Genomic DNA, 6,000 nt, shown 5'->3' on the forward strand with positions numbered 1-6,000 from the left:
ACCCATAATACCGACACTTTAGGAATGCTTCTGAATATCTAATCCATTTTAGCATCTTTTTCTAGATTTCACATGTGTGGAAATAAAAATGAATATTATTATTTTAAAAGATTATTCATTTATTTGAGAGGCATGGAGACACAGACACACACACACACACACACACACACACAGATAGAGACAGGGACAGAGAGAGACAGAGTCAGAGAAAGAGACAGGGAGCTCTCATTTGCTGGTTCACCTTCAGTTGTCAACAATGGCCTGGGGAGGGACAGGTTGAATCTGGAAATGGGGAACTCAGTCTAGGTCTTACACGTGGTTGGCAGAAAACCAATGCGTTTGATCCATTATCACTCTATCTCAGGGTCTGCATTAGCCTGAAACTGGAGTCTGGAATCAAATACTCTAATGAGTAACCCAGGCATCTTAACTGGAATTTTAATTGTTAGTTTACACAACTGCCTTAATGTAATATTATTAAGTAAACTCAGACTTTATTTGAATCTCACCAGCTGTCCCACTAATTTTCTTTTGTCCAATCCAGGATCCAATTCCGGATCCTGCATTGTATTTAGTTTCCATTGCTCCTTAATTCTCTTCATCAGGGACAGTTTCTCAGTATTTTGTTGTCTCTCCCTGGACACCTTTGAAGAATACTGGCAAGTTATTGCATAAAATGCTCTCTAATTTATGCTGGTCTGAGGTTTTTCTCCCAGTTGGGTAGAGGTGGTAATGTTGTGCTCTTGCATGTCTCATGCTAGCAGGCACGTTATGTCAATATGCCTTATGACTGTGACCACTAGATTAAAGGAATGCCTGCCAGCTCTCCCCATTGTAAAGTTCCATTTTTCTGTTTGTAATTAATAAGAATCATGTAGGGAAACACCTCGAAACCATGTAAATGCCTTGTTTCTCACCATACGTTCACCTATTAATTTCAGCAATGATTGATGATTTTTATCTAAACATTTATTACTGCATTGTTTGCCACATAGGGATTTTTTATTCCAATTATTCATTCTGCATTTATTAATTGAGATTTTACTGGATGGAATAGTTATCGATCTTATCATTTCTTTTTGAGTTTAGTGATATTTTTATTTTTAAATAATATTCAATAATTTGTTTATGGCAGGGGGAGGAAGAGAAAGAGAATTTCATCTGCTGATTTACTCCCCAAATGCTCATACAATTAGGGCTGTGCCAGTCTGAAGCCAGGAGCCAGGGACTCCATCCAGGCCTCCAATGTGTGTGTCAGGGCCAAGCACTTGAACCATCATTTTCTGCCTCCTTGGGTGTGCATTAGCAGGGAGCTGGATTGGAAGTGGAAGCAGATGCAGGACTTTATGATAGTCACTTTGATATGGGATGTGGGTATCCCAAGCTGTGGCTTAATTGGCTGTGCCACATTGCTCACTTCTTCGAGATTTATCTGTATCAGTAAGAACCCATGGGTGTGTATTTTATTTCAGGGGCTATAATCCATCATCATCATAAAACTTTTTGTTGTTGTTTAATATTTCTCATATTTGGCAATTAGAATATACTGATATCCTTTTGAGAAAGCCTAACAGCTTTTGAATGCTTCTTTACTTTCTGTCACACATAATATTCCAAAGTCACTATGAAAATAATGTATTCTTAGTTCCCACTCTATTGTTAACTCTACAACTTTGAATTGAAAAAAATAGATCAAAGTATCAACACAGAAAAGTATTTCTTTTCCACAAATAATTTTGAGTTTTCAATGCATTGGTAGTATGAACACTATAGCACAGATATCTGTTTAAATAACCAAATCATTGATAGTCACTTTTAATGTTCTCTTTCTGTTGCTAGTTCATTTGTAATGAAACTGGTTGCCACTGAGTGTCAATCATTCTCCAGGGAATTTGAGAGGGTCCAGGGATCTTTAAATAATGGATAATACTGGAAAGATGTAAGTGGGAAAATTGCCAAAGCTGATTTGAAAAATAGTGACACTACAACATGTAAAACTAACGTCATTATCATTGAAATAATTTCTTAAAGAGCCAATACAGTAAGATGGCTTTGACTTCTATCCACGAAAAGAAACCACTGTCAATAGACAGGTTCTCACTTGGTCATTGTTGCCCATCAAACTCCCCCAGATTATAGAGGGATATTTGAATTGGATGATATGCATTTGGAAACCTGACACTATTTGCCTTTGACACATGCAATATATTAATAGCTTTTGTGTACCACTTTTAAGTCAAAATGATATTTATGAGTCTGAAGATGAAAATCAAGTGATTGCTACTGACCTTCATCTGTCACCTGGGAAAACAGTTTCTCTCAAAATATAAATATATTTGTTGTTTTTCAATCCTTATGGATAATAGTAAGTATTATCGCTACTACTACTGTTAATGTTATATTGAGGCCCCAAGCCAAACAGAATCATCTAAATCAAATGCATCACATGATTATTTACTTTTAACATTGCACATAGTTTTGTGAAAATGAGTACCAAACAACAGGTACCAAATACCTGTTGTTGTGATGTAAGGATTGGCATTTTGCCTGTATGGTAATTAACAGAGCTACAGTCAAATTTCATTTCTCCAGAGTAATAATTAATCTGCATATAAACCACATCATGATCTTGAAAAATTATAAATTATTTTCCACATATCTTTAAAATATTTTCAAGCCAAGAAAAATTTTTATAGGCTTCATTAGTAGATTAGCCTTGTAACTAATATAAACATACCAATTCCAGAATCCAAATATGATAAATGATGAAATACAGATGAAATAGTCATCATACCACAGAAGATAATTCTCCTTTTTATGATATATTAGATACCCAATTCTTCACTGAAACTTAAGTTTATCCATTGGCAGGATGGTAGACTAGAATTACTTCTACTCTCAAATTTTCAAGATTAGTGAGGGAAAATCTGAAAAATCAAAAAATTTAACTCATTGCAATAAATTTCAAACCACAACATACAACAAAATAAGTGATTTTCTGTATTCAAAGCATGCTTTAAAATGTACATTCAATGCAATACCAATCAAGATACCGAAGACCTTCTTCTCAGATCTGGAAAAAAAGATGCTGAAATTCATATGGAGACACAGGAGACCTCCAATAACTAAAGCAGTCTTGTACAACAAAAACAAAGCTGGAAGCATCACAATACCAGACTTCAGGGCATACTACAGGGCAGTTGTAATCAAAACAGCGTGGTACTGGTACAGAAACAGATGGATAGACCAATGGAACAGAATAGAAACACCAGAAATCAACCCAAACATCTACAGCCAACTCATATTTGATCAAGGATCCAAAACCAATCCCTGGAGTAAGGACAGTCTATTCAATAAATGGTGCTGGGAAAATTGGATTTCCACATGCAGAATTATGAAGCAAGACCCCTACCTTTCACCTTAACAAAAATTCACTCATCATGGATTAAAGACTTAAATCTACGACCTGACACCATCAAATTATTAGAGAGCATTGCAAAAACCCTGCAAGATATAGGTGCCGGCAATGACTTCTTGGAAAAGACCCCAGAGGCACAGGCAGTCAAAGCCAAAATTAACAATTGGGATTGCATCAAATTGAGAAGTTTCTGTACTGCAAAAGAAACAGTGAGGAAAGTGAAGAGGCAACCAACAGAATGGGAAAATATATTTGCAAACTATGCAACTGATAAAGGGTTGATAACCAGAATCTACAAAGAAATCAAGAAACTCCACAACATCAAAACAAACAACCCACTTAAGAGATGGGCCAAGGACCTCAATAGACATTTTTCAAAAGAGGAAATCCAAAGGGCCAACAGACACATGAAAAAATGCTCAAGATCACTAGCAATCAGGGAAATGCAAATCAAAACCACAATGAGGTTTCACCTCACCCCAGTTAGAATGGCTCACATTCAGAAATCTACCAACAATAGATGCTGGCGAGGATGTGGGGAAAAAGGGACACTAACACACTGTTGGTGGGAATGCAAACTGGTTAAGCCACTATGGAAGTCTGGAGATTCCTCAGAAACCTGAATATAACCCTACCATACAACCCAGCCATCCCACTCCTTGGAATTTACCCAAAGGAAATGAAATTGGCAAACAAACAAGCTGTCTGCACATTAATGTTTACTGCAGCTCAATTCACAATAGCTAAGACCTGGAACCAAACCAAATGCCCATCAACAGTAGACTGGATAAAGAAATTATGGGACATGTACTCTACAGAATACTATACATGGGTCGAAAACAACGAAATCCGGTCATTTGCAACAAGATGGAGGAATTTGGAAAACATCATGCTGAGTGAATAAGCCAGTCCCAAAGGGACAAATATCATATGTTCTCCCTGATCTGTGACAACTAACTGAGCACCTAAAAGGAAACCTGTTAAAGTGAAATTGACACTATGAGAAATGGTGACTTGATCAGCTCTTGTCCTGACTGTTGATGTACAATGTAATACTTTATCCATTTTAGTATTTTTTTTGTTCTAGTACCATTGGTTGAACTCTGTAATTAACACACAATTATTCTTAGGTGTTTAAATTTTAACTGAAAAGTGATCCCTGTTAGGAATTTGGAAAACTTTATGCTGAGGGAAATAAGCCAATCCCAAAGGGACAAATACCACTTGTTCTCCCTGATAGGTGACAACTAACTGAGCACCAAAAAGGAAACCTGTTAAAGTGAAATGAACACTATGAGAAACAGTGACTTGACCAGCCCTCACCCTGACTGTTGATGAACAACTTAATATGTTATCCCTCTTAGTATTTTTTTTGTTTGTTCTACTTAATACTTTTGGTTGAATACTGTAATCAATACACAATTCTTCTTAAGTGCTGAAACTTAACTGAAAAGTGATCGCTGTTAAATATAAGAGTGGGAATAAGAGAGGGAAGAGATGTGCAATTCGGGACATGCTCAAGCTGACTTACCTCAAACGGTAGAGTTAGAAACATACCAGGGGATTCCAATTCAATCCCATCAGGATGCCATGTACCAATGCCATCTCACTAGTCCCAGTGATCAATTTCTGTTCACAATTGATCATAATGATAGGACTAAGAACCAAAGGGATCACATAAACAAGAATAGTGTCTGCAAATACTAGCTGATAGAATAAAAAAGGGAAAGAACGATCCAACATGGGAAGTGAGATACACAGCAGACCCATAGAATGGCAGATGTCCTAAACAGCACTCTGGCCTCAGAATCAGCCCTTAAGGCCAATGAGAGTATTTCAGGCATGGAAAACCAAGACACTCTGGGGGAAAAAATAAACAACCTAAATGAAAGATCTCTGTGAGTGAGATCCCAGTGGAAAGAACGGGTCATCAAAGAAGGAGGTACCTTTCTCTGAAGGGAGGAGAGAACTTCCACTTTGACCACGGCCTTGTCTAAATATTATCAGAGTTGGTGAACTCAGGGGCTTCCATAGCCTTGGCAGCTCATGTCAAGAGCCTAGGGTGATTACTGAGGCCATCAACAAGAGTGTCAATTTGTTAAGTCAACAACAGGAGTCACTGTGCACTTACTCCTCATGTAGGATCTTTGTCCTTAGTGTGCTGTACATTGAGATTTAATGCTATAACTAATACTCAAACAGTATTTTTCACTTTATGTTTCTGTGTGGGAGCAAACTGTTGAAATCTTTACTTAATGTATGCTAAACTGATCTTCTGTATATAAAGAGAATCGAAAATGAATCTTGATGTGAATGGAAGGGGAGAGGGAGTGGGAAAGGGGAGGGTTGCTGGTGGGAGGGACGTTATGGGGGGGGTAAGCCATTGTAATCCATAAGCTGTACTTTGGAAATTTATATGCATTAAATAAAAGTTCAAAAAATTCAAAAAAAATGTACATTCAGAACTGTAAGATCATCCAAAGAGATATATTACCTTCAAATGAAAACAATAATTCTACTGGCCAACTTCACAACAGAAACTGTAAAAGCCATAGCACAGAGGAATGAAATTTTTAATGTGC

The sequence above is a fragment of the Oryctolagus cuniculus genome, chromosome 1 (assembly GCF_964237555.1).
Source record: "Oryctolagus cuniculus chromosome 1, mOryCun1.1, whole genome shotgun sequence".
Lineage (NCBI taxonomy): Eukaryota > Metazoa > Chordata > Mammalia > Lagomorpha > Leporidae > Oryctolagus > Oryctolagus cuniculus.